The 24,317-nt window shown below is 39.7% G+C and overlaps 1 protein-coding gene across 1 annotated transcript in view; it reads right to left on the bottom strand.

Annotated features, from left to right (window-relative positions):
- The window catches only part of PPM1A (protein phosphatase, Mg2+/Mn2+ dependent 1A), a 48,468-nt gene extending 29,837 nt beyond the window's left edge, over window positions 1–18,631 (bottom strand). The window contains exon 1 of the mRNA XM_053602145.1: window positions 18,201–18,631. The gene's annotated coding sequence lies outside the window, so the exon portion shown is untranslated. The remainder of the gene's footprint in view (window positions 1–18,200) is intronic.
- Window positions 18,632–24,317: the final 5,686 nt, after the last annotated feature.

Below are 24,317 nucleotides of genomic sequence, written 5' to 3'. Positions count from 1 at the left end.
TTAAGTATCAACTCCATCCAGGATATCACAAAAGACATGAAGTCACCATCATTTTTTATGGCTGAATTACCATAAAAATGGTAATTGTGGTATGTATGTACCACAATTTGTTACTACATTCCTGAGTTGATAGGCATTCAGGTTGTTTCCACCTCTTGACGATTGTAAATTGAGCTTCAAGGCTAGGAATTTGAGACAAACGTGGGCAACATAGCGAGACCCCATCTCTACAAAAAATTTTAAAAATTAGTCAGGCCTGGTGGCGCGCACACACATGTAGTCTTAGCTACTTGGCGAGGCTGGGGCTGTAGCACTGCTTGTGTCCAGGAGTTCAAGGCTTCGGTAGGCTATGATCATACCAGGGTACTCTACCCTAGGTGACAGAGCGAGACCTACTGTCTCTCAATAAACAAAAAAACCCAAGAAATTTGAAAATGAAGATGTCAAAATAAAAGTGTTTGGGAGTAGGCAAAATATACTAGGCAAATGTAAACAAAATCAGGGACTGCAATTTTAATTTCAGACAAAGGAAATCCCAAGGGCTAAAGAAATAAACAGAACAGCAGCTATTTTCTAATTGGTGAAAGATATAGTCCAAAATTATAAGCAAACTTTTATGCCAGACAATACAAAGGAGACCTACCAAAAACACTTCAAGACTATATATTCTGTCCAAATATACTTAAGATGAAATGACACTTATCACATTATCCTCATACATCTACAAATTGCTTTAAAAAGCATGCTCCTAAGCCCTTTACATTAAAACTGCATTTCTATAATTATACAATATTTAGAAACAATGAGAAAAATCTACCAAATTCTATGAGATGTTATAAACCTTAAGAAAACTTGTACATAGTAAAAAAATTAAAAAGATTAGCAGTATATAAAATATTTACCTCAAAAAATCACACACAAAATACAAGGAAAGATTAATATATATTATTATGAAAGATTAAGGCAAAGCATGTTATATAGGAAAATAATTAAAATAGGTAAGCCATTAGTAGTCTAACTAAAAAAAATTATTTAAAATTAGCAACAGACTATACTCACTTCATATACAGAAACTTTAAAAAAGTAAATCATACTATAATTCTCTTGTAATAAATTTGAAAATATGGAGGAAAATGACTCTTGGAAAACAAATTACCATTTTTCTTCAAGTGCTAAAATAAAGATCAGTAACTCTGGGACAAAATGATAAGATTATCAAGAAAACTATCTCTCAAAAAACTCAAACACTTATGAAAAACAAAAAAGGCCAAAAAACCCAAAGAGATGTGACAGCAAACTGTAAGGTGTGACTGTGGACTGGCTTGGAAGGGATGAGGCGTGAGAAGTGGGGATGGGAGGATGACTGTAAAGGACATTATGGGGACCACTGGGGAACTCCATTGGTTGTGTATCGGATGACACTATTGCATAAATGTCAGATTCCCTAAATTTGACAACTGAACTATGGCTCTGTGAGAGAAGGTCCTGGTTCTTCTTCTTTAGGGATACATGTTTAAACATTCAAGGGTAAAGGTTCATGATGTCGGTTCTTAGTCTTAAACGATTCAGCAAAACTACAAAATAACAAATGTGTATGTGCACACCAAGAGAACATGCATGCGGACATCCAAGTACAGAGGGAAAAGAAAGGGGGGTACGAGACAAAAGTGCCAAAATGTTACTGACTGGTCATTTAAATAAATATGGAAGTTCACTATACTATATTTGCAAATTTTCTTGATGTTTGGATCATTTTTAAAATAAAGCTATTAAAAATAAAAGTGCATCAACCAAGACAATTTCAAAATCAAGATCTTTCAAGCCCTAAAGGAACATAAAACTCTTAAATCACCCAAACTATGTAAAAAGTTTCCACTGACCTTACACAAAATTCGACAAAGGTAGCACTAAAAATAAAACTACAGTCAAAATATACTCATTCATCAATACAGATGCCAAAGCTCCTAAGTAAAATATCTATCGCAAATCATCAAACAGTTCATTTTAGGCACATGACTATGAGTCAACATTATGCAGCTTATTAATGTCATCTTTTTTAAAAGTTCAAAAGAAAACCTTCCATATGATCTGCTCATCATATGCTATAAGGGGTTTGATATAATTCGTTCCTTAATATGATAATACATATTTCAAGCCAAAGACAAGGCAGAGTGATTAGGATAATTCTGAGGAAAGAAGCAAGAACAGGGTTAGAAATAGTGGTCAATGCAGTAAATCAAGCCAAAAGTAGGGCATATAAGAGATTAAATTATTGTCTATAGCTAATGCGATGGAAGACTTAAACATTAACGGAAAAATTCGATAAGGTTATCTGACTACAGAAAAATCACGAGAAAGCTATTAATAATAATCCCTTAGAAAATTAATGGCAAAAAGTAATAAATGCATATCTAAATAAATAACAAGAAATATTCAGGACATTTAAGAAAAGGGCTTTGGAATACAAGACACTCCTTCTCAAACAGTAAGATCCAATGTTGTAATAATGATTATCTTCCTTTTATTAATCTACAAATTCAATATATTATAATCGCACTGGACCTTTTTGTTCCCAGAACTCTAAAATACGTACAAATAAATGTGGGAAGCCAAAACATTCTTTAAAACACGATAACTTACAATAGCTGATATTAAAAAATAGTATTAGAATAGCTAGACGCTAGCCTGTTCCACCCCTGCCCTCTGTTGGTGGTAGCTGGATCCCTACCCCACACTTTAAAATACATAACAAAAAATTAAAGACTCAAGTTTAAAGTACTACTGATGAAACCATACTAGTACATTTAGGCAAATATTTCTATAATCTTATGATAGGGAAGGACTTTCTGAAGATGACAAGAATGGCACAAAGGAAAAGACTGATTCCCGAGGAATAAAACTTAACACACTATAAAACAAAGCTCCTAAACCTGAAAGGCAAACATCTTTTAAGTATTTGCCACATATTAATATATGATAGAAGTTAACATTCCTACAATACATCATGGACTCTTACAAAACAATAAAAACGAACATAGTAAAAGAAACGGGCAATGATCATGAACAGGGCATTCAGTGAATAATAGAATATAACTAGCTGATAAAATATGTAGTGTATGGAGCAATGATCACCCTCACTAGTCATTAAACACAGATTTAGTTTTTACACATTACCTTTTCAAAGCTTAAAATTAATAATGCCCATATTGAAAAAAAAAGTGAAAAATACATTTCTCTTGGGTATCTTAAGAAACTGGTGTCTTTCTGAAGAAAATGTAGGATATACATTAATTTTCTGCTCTGGTTTGAATTTCATCTCCAAAATTCATGTTGAAGCTGAACTGCCATTGTGACAGTTATTAAAAGGTGGCACTGGTAAGAAGTGAACAGACCATTAGGGCACTGAATGGGTTTCTCAGGAACGGATTCCTGGTAGAAGTGAGTCTGGGCCCCCTTGCCCTTGTTTGCTCTCCTGTTCTCTTGACCTTCTGCCATTAAACACTGCAGCAAGAAGGCCCTCATCAGATGAACCTTTTGATGATGGGCTTTCTAGCCTTCAGAACTGTGAGCCAAATACACTTCTATTACAGTGTTTTTCAACCATTTTTATTTGATAGCACACTTGAACCTAAAGCTAAACTTCTGTGGCACACTTAAATTACGTTGATCAAGAAAAAAAAAGTAAAAAAAAAAAATACTCTACTTTCTCTTGAAAACAACTTAATGATCTTTAAAAATTTTTGTGGTGTACCCTAAGAGCATCTTACCTATGCTCTTTTTAAATTAGTCTGTTCCCATTGGCAATTGCAGCAACAACAAAAATAAATATAAATGGAACCTGATCAACTTAGTTTATGCCAGGTGTCCTCAAACTGTGGCCTGCGGGCCACAAGAAGTGGTGTGAATTGTATTTGTTCCTGTTTTGTTTTTTACTTCAAAATAAGATATGTACAGTATGCATAGGAATTTGTTCATAGTTTTTTTTTTTTTTAACTATAGTCCGGCCCTCCGATGGTCTGAGGGACAGTGAATTGGCCCCCTGTTTAAAACGTTTGAGGACGCCTGGTTTATGCACAGCTAAAGACATAATCCACACAAAGACTATCATCAATATGGCAGAAAATATTTGCATGCCACAAACTGACAAAGGACTAATAACCAGACTCTATAAAGAACCCAAGCAAAATCAACAAGACAAGAGCAAACCACCCATTAAAAACTAGGCAAGAGACATGACCAGACTTGTCTCATGAGGACAGATGAATGATCATTGAACACATGAAAAAATGCTTATTGTCCCTAATTATCAGAGAAATGCAAACCAAAACCACTGTGAGTTATCACTTGACCCCAGTAAGAATGGCCCACGTCATAAGGTCTCAAAGCTGAGATGCTGGTATGGGTGAGGAGAGAAGGGACATTCATACACCACAGGTGGGACTGCAAACCACAACAGACTTTATGGAAAAAAGTATGGAGATTCCTCAAAAAATTAAAAGTAGAAGGGCAGCGCCTGTGGCTCAGTGGGTAGAGCACCGGCCCCATGTACTGAGAGTGGTGGGTTCAAACCCAGCCCCGGCCAAACTGCAACAAAAAACCAGCCAAGCGTTGTGGTGGGTGCCCGTAGTCCCAGCTACTCGGGAGGCTGAGGCAAGAGAATCACCTAAACCCAGGAGTTGGAGGTTGCTGTAAGCTGCAATGCCACAGCACTCTACCGAGGGAGATAAAGTAAGACTCTGTCTCTACATAAAAAAAAAAAAAATTAAAAGTAGACATTCCATTTGATCCTGTAATCCCATTACTGGGTATCTACCCAAAAGAAAAAAAAGGTCATTTTACCTTAAGGACATTTGTACTCAAATGTTTAGGGCAGTTTAATTCACAATAGCAAAGATGTGGAAGCAACACAAGTGCTCTTCAACACATGAATGGATTAATAAACTGTGGACTATGAATACCATGGAATGCTACTCAGCCATAAAAAAGATGAAGATTTTATATCTTACAGAACAACCTAGAAGGACTCATACCATACGTAACAACGTGGTGGGATCTGGAGAACATTCTCCTAAGCAAAGTATCACAAGAATGAAAAAACAAGCATCACATGTGCTTAATACTAAATTGAAAATAGGATATTAACCATTATAGGCCCACCTGAGAGAAAAATGCAATTGAATTCACTGGAGGTCGGAGAAGGTACAGCGCACAGGTACATGGCACGCTTCCTGGGTGAAAGACACAACCACAACAGATGCAAACAATGTAACCTAATGCCAAGTACCCGCCTATTAATCTGAAATTAAAAACAAATCACCCGGGCGGTGCCTGTGGCTCAGCAGGTAGGGCGCCGTCCCATATGCCGGCCAAAAAAAAAAAAAAAAAAAACAAATCACCCAGACTGTGGCTTTCTGCAATAGTAACATGCAGGGGACTAAAACACCTTCCAACCAAATGGTTTTGTATCACACTTTGATATAGTACTTCTGTCCCAAACATACTTTAAAAATAGACTAACTAAAAAAACAGAAAATTTAAAGTCCAAGCCACTGCAAAGGATAAACTCTAAATATATAAATCAGTTTCTGAAGCTAAAACTGTGGGCCTTCTGGGCTCAAGTAACAGCCGGAAGACCACATTCTATAGGGATAGTAACAGGGACTAACAAGGTCCCCACGCCAGGCTGGGATGAACTCAGACTCACTTGAAACCAATGCCCGGGGTGAGGGGCTCTTCCAGCCTAGTGAAAGAAGCCAGAAAAAGCTATTACTAACTATTGCCTGGGGCTATGAATAATGTTATCTGTTCAATGAAAAGAAACACAGACGTTTTTAGTCTGTGTCTTATTCTTGGAGCACTAAGCCTGATCCTGATGTTACAGAGAATCTAGGAAACCTAGCCTCCAATAAAAGAGATGGTTTCAGATGGAAGCCCCAAGGTCAATATGTAGGTACAGGCAAAAACACTAGATAAGAGTGAAAAGAGAGAAAACAAAACAACTTCCATTTAATATTAAGACTATAAACCAAACTCCAAAACATGAGAAAAACTAAACTAAGATGGTCAGCCAAAAATTGTTAAACATTCAATCCAGAAGAAAAAAATCTGAAAATAACTTCAAATGTGGAAAGAAGAATAGAGAGAATTTTTCAAATAGGCAGAAATCAAACCAGATTAGGTGGCTACTAAGGGGGTCAGGGAGGGATGAGGGAGGGAGAGAGAGATGAGAGAGGTGAGGGAGGGAAAAGGAAGGATCCCAGACGGTTGGCATTTCATTTCCCCTAAATTTCTAGCTTGCTAACTACAGGACTTTATTGACTTTAGTATGAGGGTTTCTGATTCTCTTGGGGCACTTTTAGTGACTGCTCCTAAAATCTCACTAATAAATCTGATCAAACCAAAAAGCCCTTACGTATCCCACCAAGGTAAGATTTTCTCCAGCATGAAGCATGAATCATATGTACTCAATTTTGATATGAGGACAATTAATGACAAGGTTACGGGGGGGGGTTGGGGGGGCAGAAAGAGGGACGGAGGGAGGGGGGTGGGACCTTGGTGTGTGTCACACTTTATGGGGGCAAGACATGATTGCAAGAGGGACTTTGCCTAACAATTGCAATCAGTGTAACCTGGCTTATTGTACCCTCAATGAATCCCCAACAATGAAAAAAAAAAAAAAAAGATTTTCTCCGGCAACTACAATTTCTCATTTAGCTCCACTAACTAACGCTACACCTCCAAAGTGGACCAATGATTACGGTGGCATCCAGAAAAGGACTCTGACCTTCCAACCTGGAAACCCAAGGGAGAAGGTGCCATTCAATCTTATGGAAGAGATGTCTGAAAAATAATCCAAAAGAGATATGGGTTTCCCACTGTTCCATGTCCAACCTGAAGATCTTGTAACAACTCAAAGGGAACACATGATAATGATTCACTTTCAAGATTCCTACACAAAGCTCTTGAACGAAAGTATCTTAAGGGTACTCAATCTCATCAGAAAAGGGAGCTATCTTTTTGAGCTTCACTGAGGTATGACTAAAATTCAAAATTCAGATCTGAAAATTTAAAACTTTTCACCTAATTTTCCACATTGTATTATTTTTGGCTTTTGTTTCTTCACGTGAGGCCTTGTTTGCTGTTAAACAGCCTCTGAGTTTTATTCTGCTACCCACAAGTTCAGGGGCCTTGTAATTTTAATATTCCCTTTCTAATCCTGCTCTTACTACTGTGCCTTCCTTAGCCTGAGCGATCTTTTCTATATTTCCTTTCTTGTTTTTAATTCTTCCTCATTCTTGGACTTAGCAGAAGAGTAAGAAGGTGGAGCCTAGACAAGCCAGCAGCAAAGGTAAACTTATTTCAGTAAACGCATGCAAGTCTGAGTTGGAGAGGTAGAAGAAAAATAGCAATTTCACCACAGTGTCATTTTAGGGAAAGCTCCAGAGCTGCTGAGCAGTCCACAGCGAAAAGCACTACTGGAAGTGAGGACTTAGGGTGTGTGTTCTTTTGAGTTACAATGCTAGTAAAGAGCTTAACTCTTGGTTTAAACTGGGTTACAGTCTTCCAAAATGAAGAGGACAGATATGAAATAACAAACGGTAAACCGTGGATTGATTGCAAAACAAAAGCTGACACTTTTAATATTTTTTCCTGCTCAGACAAGGAAACATTTGTTATTTAAAGAAGGCTAACTTATTCATAGCTGATTATCTCACAACACGTGTGAGACATGTATTATGTAAGGTTAAAAACCACGGATCAAAAAAGTTACCAGTGTTCAATTTACATGACTATCCAAAACAGACAAATCTATAGAGACAAAGTAGAGTTAGTGGTTGAACAGAGCTGGGAAAATGGGGAGTGAGTCCCAAGCAATCCAGGGTCTCTCTTCAGGTTGGCGAAAATGTTCTCAAATTAAATTGTGATAATGGTTGTGTAAGTCTGTGAATACACTAACTACTGAACTGTTAACTTTAAATGATTAATTTTATGCTATGAGTTATAAAGTCATTTTAAAAATTACTATGGCTTTATATTATTTTCTATATTTCTTTCTTTTTCATAAAAAGATTACAGATTATACACAGTAATATGAAAAACACTTATACATATTAATTTTTTTTAAAGACTGAGAAAGTTACCTGAAAATTTCTTGGCTGACAAATATTTTTTCAGCCTGTCCTAAATATTTACTTCATGTTTTTCAATTAAATATTTAGTTAACTTCCTCCAACAACAGAAACTTCACCCAAATAAATTATAATGCAAATTAACTGCTGTTAAATTCAAAATGCCCAAAATTAAGACCATAATTTCAAAAAGCAAACCAAAATTAACAAACTGAACCCATCAAAATAAGTCAGATAAAGCATTTCAATGAAAAGACTTTTTCTACCTGCCAAATTATTCAAAGATAGTCTTTGCTAAATTAGATTAAAAGTTGTAAGTATTCAAGGCATAGTTTGTACAGACACTGACAGCCGTCAGGTAAGGCACAGCTTGCCACTTCTGATGCTCCCTTGATGATTCTCAATTGAAGGTATTCACATCTTCCAGACACGTGCTGTGATGCGAATGACAGATTCTACAAGGTAGCATTCTTAAATTTCTACAAAGGTATGTGCTGCAAAAGTATATAACTATGTGAGACATATCTAAAATAATTAAATTTAGGTTGAGGGCTCTAGTGACTATAAAAATTAGATACTGACCTATTTTCACTATAGCAATTAAAGTACAAGCAAGATTTCAAAAAGATTTAGATGGCATAAAGCTATTTAATGTTTAAGTTTTCTATGAATGTTCTAGTATTTATGAACTAAATTTGATCAGCCTGTTAGATAATTCAAATTTATTTTGGGATAACTTGTCTGCAGATTAAGAAGGGGATTCAATTTCTAGTTTGCTTCTTTTTAATCCCTGCATTATTTGAGGATTCACACTCAGATTAATCCAGAAAACAATAACTGACTTCCTAAGCCAATACATCCTTTTTCTCTTTTGATTAAAACTAACAAAACCTTCACACACAGCATTTGTAAGAGATAAACTTGTATACCTAAATAGAAAGAAGATAAACAAATATAACATTTAAGATGGTAACAGGTTGATACACACACAAAATTCATAGGGATTCTCAAATATTTTACACATATGAAATGTCCCTGTGCTGGAAAAAATGACCGAAAGTGTTCACCACTAAAAGACTTCTTTCCGTAAAAATCTAACACTTTCCAAAACAGAATCATTCACTGAGTCCATAAATTGTGATAGGAGGTGCTTTGTGTGTAGGGAAATGAGTGCTGGGAAAAATAAGAGGGAATAATTTTTTTTTTCAAGTGAATGTTATATTCAACTACCTCCTATACTGGAATAGCCATATCTCAAATCAGATGGCCCCAAATTAACTTAATTTCCTGTCACTTCTTAGCACCTTGTCTTGGGAAATAGAACTATCATCAGTCATAAACTCACAGGATCCTATATTTCCCTTAACATAGCGGGAAATTATTGCTCACTTTAGATCACAATAATCTAAGAAATTATTGCTCACTTTAGATCGCAATAATCTAAGAATTATTCTCACCCTAAGAATTATTTCTCACTTTAGATCGCAAGATCCATAAGGAAAGAGATCGTGCCTTTTTTGTTGCACACGACACTTGATGTATAGGAGGGAAATGGATGACTGCCATCATCTTGCCTTTTTTCTCATCAACAGCAATTCTAATCTATGTAGGGAAAGGTATTCCCAGAGAGCTGGCCTGCCAACAAACTCTGTCCTACCATTTCCATATATAGTTTTATTTTTTATCTCTACAAAAACAGCATAATCGATTCCTAATAGCATATAAAAATAGCATAATTGAATATTAAGAAAATATTAGACCCTAAAACAAAGCTGCAGCTTACCGACCAAAAACTTGATCTTCAGATTACTGTTTATCAATGACTTTAAAAAGTTTACCAACATAATTAGATATACACTTCCTTTATTGAAAAGTGCCACATAAAACGTATTTGAAGATACAAAAGAGAAAAGACCTAGTTATGACTAAAGATTAGAGTCCATGCATTTTCTTTCCCTGAGCTATTTTTTTTTTTAATTATGCATCTGCTCATTGATTCAACATCCATGGAGGGCTTAATGTTTTTAAAAAAGTTTTTTCTACATGAGAAGAAAGGTCATTTAGACACAAAGAGGAATAATTTCTGGGCGCTAGGAAATCCACTTTCAATGCATTCTAAACAAAAGTAACTTAAGTCTTTGAGTTTTTACTATATAAAACAATCTTATTTACGTTTAAGGAGCTCCTTATTCTGCTGACTGCAGCAAACCACCACCAGATCACACAGGTGGTTGATCAGTTGTTGAAGCATCTGCCTGTGCTGTCAGGAAGCATGCAGACAGAGAAAAGGAAGAGGACAGATAGGGAATGACACAGGGTAAACTGTGGGTTGACTGTACAACAAAAGCTGCCACTTCTAAGATCTGCCTCCTGACATCCAAAACAGCCCTACAGGCTCTCAGCAAGGATAATATACTACTGCTTTATGAAGAAAAGTGATTCTGAAGCACGACTGCATACTGCAAAGATGTTCTTGGAAAGCCTGGTTAAGTTTTGAGATTCTGCTTGGAAAACAAGCACAAAACAAACAGCCTTACCTCATCTTTTGTCAGTAATATTTTCACTTCTGAATTTTGGTAACAAAGGTAAGCAAGCTGCATCTTCTATTGCCATATCAAATTTGGTGCAATTTTCTACCACTTATGTTAAAGAAAAAGATGTAAAGTCAGTAATGAATTACGTTCTTATAAAGAATCTTTGACACAGCACAGAATAACATGTTCTTGAATAACATATTCTTTAACTAAAATGATTAAGCCACATATAGCATGACTCAAAAAAGAATGTTTATCTACATCCTTGAGACAATCGTATCATAGCTGAATACAAAGCACCAGCCTAAATTTAAACCAGATTATACATGACCTATGCTTTCTCACAGTCTGCTATATTTCTGGCTCACATTCAATTTTCTCTGTCATATGTTCATATATTAAGAACCTATTTAAAATTTATTTTCAATAAACATAACATTGAAATTTTCATTTATAGTATAATCTCTATTGTAAACCCAATTAGGAAGCTTGTGTTTCAGATTATCTTCTTAAACTCAATAAGAATTTCATTTAAATAAATGACCACTGAAATAACTTATATTAGCGTGTTGCAAAGGAGTGAACATGAATAAAATGAGCCATATGAAAAAACCGTGTATGGCGCGTGGAACTGTTTTATAGGTACATGTTATATGCTTTTTTGGTATTAAAACTCTAATAGCTCATTTTGGTGAAAAGTACAAAAGGGACCTGACCTGACATGTAAGATACAAATTTACTATACATTACCACCTCAAATCCCAATGCAGTCACACTGTAAGATTTGCACTTTGGATGTAATAGAACTGTAGTCATAACCTTCCTAACAGAGATTTTCTGACCTATCACAACTGCCAACACTTTCTTTGAGCAGCAGCAATGTAACTGCAGTGACCCACATATATAATTATTTTTGAAAAGTCCAAGGGCATGTATTTGGCTTTTGTTGGTACCCATGAGACTGTGGGCAAATAACCATTCTGTCTCAATTTCCTCATCTGTTAAGAGATAGGTAATAATTCTATCTCATAGGGGTGTTGTGAAGATTTAATGAAACAATTAAAAATTTCTTATAATAGCTCCTGACACATAAGTGCTCAATGTTAGCTATCACTGTTAGTAGCTAATGTTAAGGCTAGAAAAACATTAAGAGGCACACAGAGAATCAGTTCTTAATTCTCGTCTCATTAGCATCACGATCCAATAAAAGGATCTAAGCAGCCACCGACTACATGAAATTATCCATTTAAAAATCCAATAAAGGAAATTTTACTGTGTATTTTCTAAACAGAAACAGTAATAATTTAACATTTATCAAAATGTTCAAAGTTTAGCTTAGAGGTCTGTAAGCCCACAGACTAGTTACATATTAAACCTATGCTAGATTCAAATTAAATCAGTTGATACTACCTTCTTTCTCTAAAACACTGCCTAACTCCTGTGATCCCACAATTCCTCTCCAGTTAGAAGGATACTAAGTTCACGATAATATCTGTAAATCAAAAGTACTCTGGCAAGAGATACATGATTATGGATGACCTTTTAATCATAAAAGCCAAAATGTAGGAAATTAAAATGAAACCTACAGGTCCAGAATAAGTCAACCTAATCTTCTATATCAATATTTCTGCCAAACTTGAGATTTGTATAATCTTCGCACTTAATATCCATGTTCAGATAACATACAGGAATTGAGTTAAATATGTCTGCCCCCAGAAAGTTCATAACTACCTGTACTACCTCCTCCTATACCAATCACTCGCATTCCCAGATAGTTTCCTTAATACTCTCCAAATATCTGAATGTCCCAATATCCACAAAGTACTCACTAGCCTTTGGGTAAAATACCGTATTTTTCCCTTCAGAACTGAACACAATTATAATTAAGACACAAATAGCGAGAAGTAAAACGTATGATTAAAGCCTACGAATGATACACCAGACACCACTACACAGGTACAGATAAAGGAGAGATCAAACAGTATGGTAGTCAGAGAAGACTTTATGGAGAAAGAAATATCAGAAATGAGCTTCAATAAAAGAGAAAACAAAAGCTAGAGAAGTTAAAAATTCCAGGCTGTACAGCTCCATGAAGTAAAGGGTGCTTTCCAGAGATGGCAAAAGTGCTGGTGTGGGTGAAATAGATCAAGTCCTGAGGTCTGCTCATGGCAAGTGTCAAAAGCCAAACCAAGAATTCTGAACCATCTCCTAGAGGTAAAAGGATGTCATTTAAGTATTACAAAAAGAAATATGAGGTAAAACAGCATTTTAGGAAGAATTTTAGGATGGTTTATAGACTGGAGCGGGGGACACCAGCTGGAGTAGGAGCAGCTAGAACTCAACTGTTCCAAGACGGTTTTTAACCTTAAATAACCCAGAACCCACATATAAACCTTAGCACCTATATCATAAAGACTCCATTAAAAAAAACAAAAACAAACTGGAAGAACCGAGTCAATCAGAATGATTTAGTTCCCTTACTCTCGCTCACATCTTTTCCTGTAGGAATGCTATCTTGTTGGTGATGTCTCAGCACCAACTAGAACTCCTCTTCAAAATTCCAACCCTTGTCCCTCCTTACCTACTGATCACTCTAGTCTGAACATTCACCTTTGCTTTCTTACTGTTACTCTTTATCTGCAATTTAACCATCTACTCTCACCTAATCATTAACTCCAAACCGTGACTTCTTTCAAGCTTCATACAGCCAAATAAATCTACTCATATTCAACTTTCTCTTTCTTCTATTACCTTGTAACCCTTAGTCTATCCATATGCAAGTTCTATATAACTCACAGTCTTTATAACCTCTTATAAATGCTTTACTCAATCTGCAGTTTGGCTCCCAGGCTCATTGCAAAAGCTATACTCAAAAGACAGCTCTTTAGAACACAGCAAGTCAATATTCCTTTAAGTATCTCAAGATTTCACATACTCAGTAATAGCAACTATTATTTATTTGGCGCTTTCTTCACAGTAGAAAGTATGTCAAGTACTTCACACCATTACTAGAGGCTTCACAATAACCCTATGAGAAAAGTATTCCCATTTGACAGATACAGAAAACTGAGGTTTAGAGAAATCAAGTAATTTACTCAGTAACACCCCACTAGGAAGTAGGAGAACAGACCCTTCTGAATTTCAAGGACTATTTATACCACCTTCTCTCCTCTAGGGCCTTCAATGTGACTCTATTGATTATATCTACCAAGAAACATGTTCTTAGGTCCTTCATGAAGTATATCAACCATTTAAGAATTAAACATTAATTCCGGGAGGTGCCTGTGGCTCAAAGGAGTAGGGTGCCGGCCCCATATGCCAGAGGGGGTGGGTTCAAACCCAGCCCTGGCCAAAAAAAAAGAATTAAACATTAATTCCATTCCTCAATCTAAATAATGGTAATGGAAGACATAAAATGTTTAGCTGTGTTAACTTCTAAAACTTTGGAAATGAGAAAATCTAATTTCTTAAATTTTTGAATATTTTAGAAGGTATTCTTGCACAGGAAGACTTAACCACACAAATTTACAAGGACTCTTAACTTCAGGAATCTAACAATCAGAAGTGTTAAAATTCAGAAATTTTAAAATTCTGGTTCCTAGGACAAGAAGGTTCACCTAATTGGGGAAAATCCACTAAGGAATATTTTGAAAATACTTTTATATCTACATAGGTCTGATCCTGGCATGTCAGTTAGCTTCTGTAAGGCTACGGTTCTTTAATTGTAAAATGGAGAACACTGTATATTTGAGAAGGTTGTGGCCAAAAATTAAAGGCTGACACACAAAAATGTCCAATAAAGTATGGTTTTCATTATTTACTTTCTTCTGTATCTCAAAGTAGTTGCCTCAATTCATGTCATATCAGCCACAAAAACTAATGACTTTCAATCCAGATCTTAAATATGAATAAATAAATAAAATTGGTCAATGGATTTCAAATAAACATGTTAAAAATTATAAAAATGCAAGCCCTTTTCTTTATCACACATTCTACTCAAGGAACACTTAAAACACCTTTAGTATATTATTAACAAAGTATCAACAGTTTAATTTCTTGATAGATAATATCCACTTTCTTACTAAACGTATCACACTTTAGATAAAGGTGTACAGAACATTGTCTCTTCCTCTACCTCCTCCTACCAACCTCAACAGGAAAGCTGGGTGAAGAGATTATCCAGGAAGGTGGCACACAGCAAGGACATGCGGAGGTCAGAATCATTAAGGAATACATTTCTGTAGAGCCACAATGAAATATAAAATTGTTACTCGCATTGTATCCATACACATCAGCCATTTAAAAGAGTGAGACAGCGAAGGAATAAAGAATACAGAAAAGCAACCTTTTGATTTTGATATAGGTTAACCTAAGCTTCTTTCACATAAGAATGGCTAATAATCCCAGGTCAAAGAATTTATATATCCTGGCTAGTAAAAGAAGTAATAAATGAAGCAATGGAATTAAAATACTTTTTTGTTATTTAAAATATAAGACAGGACATATTGTGACATAAAATTATTAGCCAAGGAATAAGACACAACTTTTACCTAGTTGCCTCACACCTTTTCCTCTCCCCCAACATCAATATATTTCACAGAGCCATGCCTGTTTTATCTTCTTGCTCAATTCTTACAACTCTGCCAATTTTATTACAGGGCTGTCTCCTCCTTTTGATTTGATCAAGGATGGAAAGTATTCAAAATCATTTGAGGTGATCATCAAAGTATTACCTTATAATTAATTATTTCTACACAGACTTAGGCTTATAGGTGAGCACTTCAGAGATAACCAGCTCCTTGCAGACACATCAGTGTTTGGTTTAAAATTATAAATAAGCATACACAGTTAAACTAGAATCAGCTGTACATACGTTCAGCCATTATAATGAACAGCTTAGGTGTAATGTAAACAAATTCAAAGACTACAGGCATTTAATAGCTGCTCAGAAATATTTACCATATGACAAATAATGTTGCTAGAGATTTCTTTCAAAAACAAATGAGGTATTAAGGAACAAACTTTCAACCAAAGGTTCAACACAATAATTAAGACCCAGCTAGCACTGACAGAATAACCTTCATAATGTCTTCTTATAACGCCCTTCACAACAAACTATGGAGCACCAAGATCCTGTGCTTGTTCAAACCTAAAATCTCAACCACTCTGTCTCCCAAGAAACCTCCATCCTCCTCCCTTCCAGGAGTTTCTCTACAGACTTCCCAATTTCAACAGAAAAATCAATAAAAGTCACCTCCAAGAATAGATTGTCTTAAAGAAGAATCAACAACTTAAATTTCTTTTCAATAAACAGAACCCAGAAAAAAAAGTCATCTTGAGAATGCTGAAACACAAGTGCCTAGCACATAACAGATATTTATGTATGTTGAACAGACACACAATATTGATAATAAAGTTTAATATATACAGTACATAATATGATCTGTTTAGCTTTACTGATTTGGAACCTGAGACTCAAAAGATTAAAGGACTTATCCCAGAACACAGATATTTTGGAGCGCAGCCATGACTAAACAATTCTTGTCTCCTACTGCTGTGCTCCTTCAACAGGTTATACTCCAGCCCTTTATGTTAAAATATAAAAAGATACAATCTACATAAATACATATAAAGAGATACATGTCATGTAGAAAAGCAATTTAATGACCCATTTCTCAAATATCTATTGAGGTACTTAACTTCAAATGTTATCAGCCTTAACACACCTTTCACATAATTACTTCACTGATATAAAAATGTTTAACATCAAATAAAAAGTCTTAAGCAACTTCCACGTGCAGTTCGAGATACAGTTTCAATAATGTAATACTGTTATATACCTATGGGTTAAAAACAATCATCCTTACACAGACCGATAACATAGGCAAGACACGTTACTTTGTGCTTCACATTATTGACAATAAAGGTAACATCTAAGATTAGAAGATGGGAGGGGGTCACCATTTCTCTAGTCTCAGTTTTTCTTTACCGTAAAATAAGCAGTTACAGAAAAGCAATCTTTGAAAAGGCCCGATAGGCTCGGGTTATGGCACCAGCCACAAACACCCAGAGTGGCGGGTTCGAACCCGGCCCGGGCCTGCTAAACAACGACAACTGCAACAACAACAAAAAATAGCCGGGCGTCGTGGCGTGCGCCTGTAGTCCCAGCTGCTTGGGAGGTGGAGGCAGGAGAATCGCTTGAGCCCAGGAGCTGGGAGGTTGCTGTGATGCCATGGCACTCTACCCAGGGTGACACAGTGAGACTCTGTCTCAAAAAAAAAACAAAACAAAACAAAAAAAAGAGGCCCGATACGTAAAAACAAAAAAGTGTAAAAGTGAAGTGCTTCCGTTAAAGGGAATTGCAGACTAAGCCCTGCTCAGGTGGAACCCCTAAATCTCACAGACTACTGTTTAAATAAATCCTTTGACACTTCAGAGTGCTCTGCATCTAAAAAGGTGGTTGCGTTTAAAATCCCAACATGTTTGAAAAGATTATGCTTTTTTTTCAATATATGCCAACATAAATTAACTCTGTGAAAGTAACACTCATCTCCCATCCTCTTCCTACTTTCTCAACCTCATTCGGCTCGCTATTCCCATCCGCAGGAAACCCGGGGGGAGGTGGGGGTGGCACAGGGACTCCTCAGCTTGGACACCCCAAGCCCGACCTCTGTGGACTTGTCAGTACCGCCTGGTGCTTAGAAGAGAGAAGAAAAATAGCTCAGGTGATGAGATTTTCAAAACGTATCTAAAACTGCAGTCGGTAGAAGGCCCTCCACAGCCAGCTTTCAAGAAAAGGCTACAAGTTTATTTAAAATCTACAAGTAGAACAGAACCAGACCTCCACCAAACTCCAACAGCAGGAACTTTCACCCAATTTACAGGGTCCAAAGGATGAGAAATCAGTAGAGTTTATTTCAATGGATTTGCTCCACGCTTTAATAATGAATGAATCGGAGGCATCGCTCCCCGGCTTGAGTTCCGGAGGAGCCTCTCTGCCCTGCCCCCAGAAAACCTGAAGCAAATTCTCTAGAATTTGGTTCTCCGAGGCGAAGTCGGGTTCCAAGGAAGCCCCCTCCCCCCTTCTTTCTGCCGCCCCCCGCCCCGGGGTAAGAGCCCGGGACAGCCGGGGCCGGGCGGGGGGGACGCTGGGCGCCGCAACGCCCCCTCCCCGCCCGGGAAAAGTTCCGCCTGCCGGTCTAGGGCCCGGCCGGGCCAGCCCGCGGCCCTCGCCCGCATCGCCACCACAGCGCCACCACAGCGCCCAGCCGGGCCGCGAACTGCCGACGGCCCGAGGGTCGCGCCCCTTCCCCGCGCGGCCGCCACAAACACCCCGCCCCCGCCCTCGCGGAGCCTTAACCCTTCGCCGCCCGGCTCCGGGGAGGAGGCAGGCCAGGGGGTGGAGTTGTCGCGTCTCCTCCCGGGAGCGCCCGGGCAGACGCCCGGCTTGTTTACAGGCCCCAGGCCTGCCCGCCGCCGCCCCCACGCAGGCCCGCGCCACCAGCCCTCCCGCCCTCGGCCCGAGCACCGCGCTTACCCGGAGCAGCCGCGGGCGGACAGGTCCCTGGTCGGCCGAGGCGGCGGCGGCGGCCGGGGAGGGGGCGAAGAGGGGGTCACCGCGGCGGTGGCGGCGGGCCGGGTCAGGCCGGGGAGGGGGCGGAGGAGGGGAGGAGCCGGGCTGCGTCCGGGCCGCCGGCTCTCGGCGCCCTCGCGGCTCAGATCATCCGGGCGTTGGAGCGGCAGGCAGAGAGCGGGTCCCGGAGGAGGAGGAGGAAGAGCCGAGGATTCATCGCTTTCGGGTCCCGCCTGCCTGGCGTCCCCCCACCCCCCTCCCCAAACACCCGTTCCCGAGCTGCAGCCGCCTGAGAACCCGAAGCTGCGGGCCGGGCTAATGCGGAGACCGAGGCTCTCTAGCTCCTGCGCGCGTTCCCGTCCCAGCGCCGCCGCCGCCACCACCACCGCCACCGCCGCCTTTAGCGCGGCCCCGCGCAGGCGCGCTCACGAAGGCGCCGCGCCGCCCCTCCCCCACTCCTCCGCTGGCCCCGCCCCGCTGCCCCGGCTGCTCCGCAGCTACAGCTGCGGCGCGGCGGAGCAGCTGGAGAGACCCGGATGTCGTTGGGCAGGAACTGCGGCGAGGGCCGGAGGGCGGGGGAGGGGCGGCCGCATATGACGTCACTGCCCTACCCAGCGCCTCCAACCGCCGCCGCCCGGCTACCTGGGCCCCAGGCCGAGGCCGAAGGGCTAAGGGAGCGTCCGGGTCGCGGATCGGAGCCGGGACCTGGGCTTTCACGCCCCGCAGGCTGGGGCCTGGACAGAGTGTGGGAGTGTTCGGAGCACAGTGGATCGAGAGCCTCTCTACTCCGGGCTCTCGGTTAGTCTGGGTTTGGAAAGCTTCGCCCTGGGGCGTCCGCGCCTGCTGGCCTGCCTGCAAATGCACACCCCACTCCCGGCGAAGATGGTGTCCCAGAGCTTTCAACCTCTGCTGTGGCCAGCCACCGTCTGGCCACAGCCCGGGCAGGCTCCAGCCTCCCTGCCCCGTCACTCCAGGGGGCGCACGCTAGTCCGAAGCACACGCGCCCTGCTCGCCACCCACCTGCACGCGAGGGCAACTGAGTCACAACCGGGACACGTGCTCAGTGTCTGGCAGGTTTTCCCTAGGTAGCTCAGGGGATTCCACTTTGTATTTATTTGCACTAGACAGTCACGTGATTCTGTCATAGGGAACCTCGAACGACCTCCATTGAAGTTAAAGGAATAGAGGATTTTTCAAACTGGAGGATAAAGAGAAACACAACAGCTACTTCTAAGAGCTGGAGATGAGCTAAAGTTAATGGAAACCACGTGCAGGCGGCCAAAATCGAGTTTAGCTAGCTAGACGACCGAAAACCCGACCCACGCTGCTTGCAGACGCCAGGGATAGAATGACAGACTCCAGGCAGCCAATGAATCAGAATTGGGGAGCAGTGCATCACCAGCACGGGTTCCCATTGGCTGAGGTGTCTTTCCCTCCTGTTCACAGATCTGACCTACACCTCATTCTCAGGAACAGAAGTTAAATGAAAAATCCGTATTTTCAAATGATGTTCTGGTAGATACAAGAAAAACCAAATACCTAATTGTAGAAGGCAAGTTCTACTGGCCAAATTAAGTTCTGACCAGAAAAACGGTAAATTTTGACAAGGCCTCTCCATTTTATCTCAAGAGCATACTGTAGCACTTTGCACTCTGCTACTCTGTATCTCCTAAACCATTTTGTTGCCCCAACTCTTAGACCAAAAGCACCCTATTCCCTCTTTCTGCCGTTCAGCATACGTTTTTTAGCTGCTTTTAAAAATTGTAAAAGCCATCTCTTATTTTTTCAACCTGACTTCTTTGGTTTCCTCACAGTTAGTCTTGGAACCTAACAACAGGATCAAACATTCACCAGTCACTGGCAGATCAAATCTTCAAGGAGCTCCCCAATCCCTCTACTCAATATCTTTGGGGTTAGAATAAGATGAAGATGGATAGTTTCCAGATATACAAAATAAAGATAAAATTCTCTATGCGTTTGGTCCCGGTATCATCTGAAGATACATTTCCTAATTCTCCACACAACTGCCAAAAAAGGGAAATTAGATCAAAGATCTTTGAAACTCTGCCTTATTGGAATCCTTAATACTTCAGACAAGCAACAGCATGATTAGCAGGCCAGTGGACTCCACTAACATTGTGTAGTAGAAAAACGCGTAGCAATCACCATAAGGAGGGCTCTTAAAACACAAATTTTCTTATTCATAAGGCAGAAGAAGCTGGGTCACAGATGGCATAGAGGACCATAGAAAACTTAAAGGTCTTTTCTATCTTTCTGCTTTTGTCCTTTAGGTGTTCACACCTTCCTTCTCTGTATCCTACACTTGTAGGAGAATCTGGGTCAACTGTTGCAGAAGAGATAATCAAATTGAAAATATGAACCCACAGAGATTTTTATGGAGTCTGCACCATGTACCACACACTACCAATAAAGCTGCACCTTTCTACTGTTTGTTATTTCTGGATATGGCTTTCAGGGACAATTGGGTATGACGTAGGAACTCATAGGTTATAAGATTAACATTTAAAAATTTAGAAACAGGGATGTCATACTTTTTTTCTCTGCTGCACAATGGAAGAATAAGAGTTGTCTTGGACACATCAAATACACACACACACACAAGGTCTGTACATTTTGGGATATCTCACACCACAAATAAGCAAAAAAAGTCCTCACAAAATCAGCATGTGGCCCTATAGATTGGACACCCCTGATCTACAGCAAGGATATCTTAATATTTTCTGATTAAATATACTTGATATTTTATCCCCTTCTGTCTTATTAAATCCTTTATGGGGGGACTAAATATTTATAAAGGGAGAAAGAACATTAAAAAGAGAATTGAAAATTTTCTTTTGAACTGCAAGACTTTGCTTGGTCTCTTACATGTATTTGGGGTGTCCATGGTACGTCTCTGTGAAATGGAAGAATATATTGCCATGACCGTATTTTATTAATTTCTATAGGTCTAATATACAGCCATCCTACTCTGCTTTGAAAAAATATTTATATTTAAGTTAACAAAGAGAAATTTATTTGAAAGATTGGCTTTAGTGTTCTGAACATCCTGTGTGCAAATAGCCCAGTAATTGCGAGGCTTGGGGTGAGATAGGGGCTGGAGTGGGGAATCTGAAGCTTAGTATCTTTCCCACTTTCTACACAAATCAAGACTTAAAAAGTTTACGTTTCTTATTCCTAAATTACTGCTGTGAATGTATCCAGGAGAGTCACCAAGAGAGGCCTCACCTGGGCCTCTCGAAATCTATCTCAACAAATTAAGTGACTTTTCAGGAGGATAATACTTGAGAAACCCCCACCACACACACAGAACACCTGAGCCATGCATCCCTTTACACTGAAGCCGGTCACTACCCAAGAGTTACAAAACCAAGCAGAACGCGGGTTCAACTCTTCCTTCCTCCTCTTCACTACCTGTTTGATGTTTTTTCCTCACACACATCCTCTTCCTTTGGCTTTCTCTTCTTGTTTTTCTCCTTCTTATCTCTCTTTTGCCTTTCTTCTGTTCTCGTTTTACCTTCTTTGCCTTCCTTTTGCCCATTTTTTTCTTTACTGATTTCATTAGCTTAGTCCAAATTGAAAATTCTGCTACCCATTTTCTCCTGAAGTACAACATGTGAGCAGATAGTGCCCCTAAACTAATCTTATTCAGGGGAGGGGGCAATACCCCCTTACCCAGGTCCTCCTTCCTCCCTCCCCATTACCATATCATCTTATGAAAAACCAAGCTGTGCGGAGCACAGTTACAGAATGCAAAGGATCAGAGAATCCTGTCCTGTGTGACATCACTGGGACAGTCCCATTGGAGGGTGTGGGAGGGGCGACAGTCTTATGCCATGGCTATGGCTCTTCCAAGGGTCTGAGAAAAATATGAGGTAGACAATTACTTTTGTGAACACATCATAGAAAAAGTGCCACATGCCCCACTACTAAATATCACTTTCTTTAGAAGCACTCACTTCTCTTGGGAAGCTAAGCACCAACACCAGTGCCTACTCCACCCTTGAAAGCACTTTTTCGAGGATGAGTTTGCAAACTTAATTGTCATATCTTTGTATGGAAACAGTTTTGATGGCCATTCCAGAAAAAAGAGTTCCAGAATTTCTTTGAAAGGTGGACTAGGTTGGCATCAGTGCACAGCTTCCCAAGGGGAGTACTTCAAAGGTGACCATAGTGATATTCGGCAAGGAAGTATGTGGCACTTTTTCTAGGGTTGTCACAAACTTAATTGTCAGGTTTCGTATGTGCAACCATGAGCACCACAGGCCAAGTCCTGGATAGTCTTTAGGGCAGGTTCTCACTTCAAGAGGATATGGCCACAGCCCTACGACACTCCGATGGATCTTGTCAGATAAGTCAACAGGTAGCTATTGTGTGCCAGGCACTGTACTGGATGCTGTGGGCTAGATGACGGTCCCCTGTCCACAGGAGCTGACATTATAATAAGGGACATAGACAAAGAAGTAAGCAAACCAAAAGGGAATTGCTGCTGGTGATCAGTGCTGTGAAGGAAATAAAAAAGGAAATAGATTGGGGTGATGACCTCAAACAGGTGCTCAGGAAAGGCCTCTCTAACAAGGTAGCATACAAGCTAGTGGATGAGAGGAGCCAGCTTTGCAAGGAGTCAGGAGCTCTCCAGACAGAGGGAGCAGCATGGCCAAAGGGCTCAACGTGGAAAACAGCTTGGCAGAGAAGAGTTGTGTACAGCGCAAAGAGAAGTTCAGCAAACTCAAGTCGTTCAAGTTTAAATAGTGTTTCAACTTGGATATTTGGGATATTTACTCTATATTTAGAAAACTGCCTTAGTAGAGGTATAATATAAAATCCATGGAAAATAACTGAGTGAGTTGATCTGGCCCAAATAGCAAAGTAACTTTAAAAAATCAAAATTAGGGCAGCGCCTGTGGCTCAAGGAGTAGGGCGCCGGTCCCATATGCCGGAGGTGGCGGGTTCAAACCCGGCCCAGGCCAAAAGAAAAAAAAAAAATCAAAATTAAAAATAAAAGTACCTTTATTCAACTATTGAAATTGAGAAGCATTCTGCAACCCCAGAGAGAGGCCCCATCAGATCAATCCAACAGCTAGAAAAGAGCAAACCAGGCCAGGTGCAGTGGCTCACATCTGTAATCCCAGCACTCTGGGAGGCCAAGGCGGGTGGATTGCCTGAGCTCAGGAGTTCGAAGACCAGCCTGAGCAAGTGCCAGACCTTGTCTCTACTAAAAATAGAAACTCTGAGGCAAGAGGATTGTTTGAGCCGAGGAGTTTGAGGTGCCTGTGAGCAATGATAACACCATGGCACTCTACCCAGGGTCTCAAAAATAAGAAAAGAAAAAAGAAAAGAGTAAACTATAAGCTTTGAAAAAATAGTTCTCAAACTAAACCATACCTTTGAAAGCAGCAACACACTTTGCATCCTTAACAATGGTGGCCAGGTTGAAGACCAATGATGAAATGGTCATCACAATAAAGCCTTTTATCTACGCTGTCTCTGCAGTTTACAAAGCATTGCCACATAGGCTAATAGTCTCAATGGTTAGTCTTAATCCTTTTGAGTAGATGGGGCAAGGACCATTATTCTCATCCTTTAGGGAAGAGAAAACTGAGTGTCAGAGAGGTGGTACCTACCCAGGGTCACAGAAAGTGATGGCAGGTGCCCACGTTTCCCCTGTATAATACTGAGCACCACGAGCTTTTACATGCAGTAATAAAGGGAGCAGAGAGTGGAAAGAGAGCTGGACTTAGCTTCAGACAGTCATGTGCAGTCAGAGTTGATTTGTACTGATTTCTCAGAACAGATTGTTAAATTTTCAGGAATTTTTTCAGCTGTTTGTTAAATACAACTGTCATTAAAAATTAGACTACATAAATTTCTAATTAAATAAATTTTAAAGGTAATCTTTGATAAAAACATATTACTTCCAAATTATTTTAATCCATTTTATTATTATCTATGATCTTTAGGTAATTTGCAAATATCACATCTATGTGGTGGAAATTCTCTTCAATGTATTATTAAACATCTTCCTAATGCCACATCGATTTTGATAGCTTGATCAGCAAACTC

The sequence above is a fragment of the Nycticebus coucang genome, chromosome 9 (assembly GCF_027406575.1).
Source record: "Nycticebus coucang isolate mNycCou1 chromosome 9, mNycCou1.pri, whole genome shotgun sequence".
Classification (NCBI taxonomy): Eukaryota; Metazoa; Chordata; class Mammalia; order Primates; family Lorisidae; genus Nycticebus; species Nycticebus coucang.
Note: the sequence above shows the minus strand (reverse complement) of the source record. Positions and strands in the feature narration are given on the sequence as shown.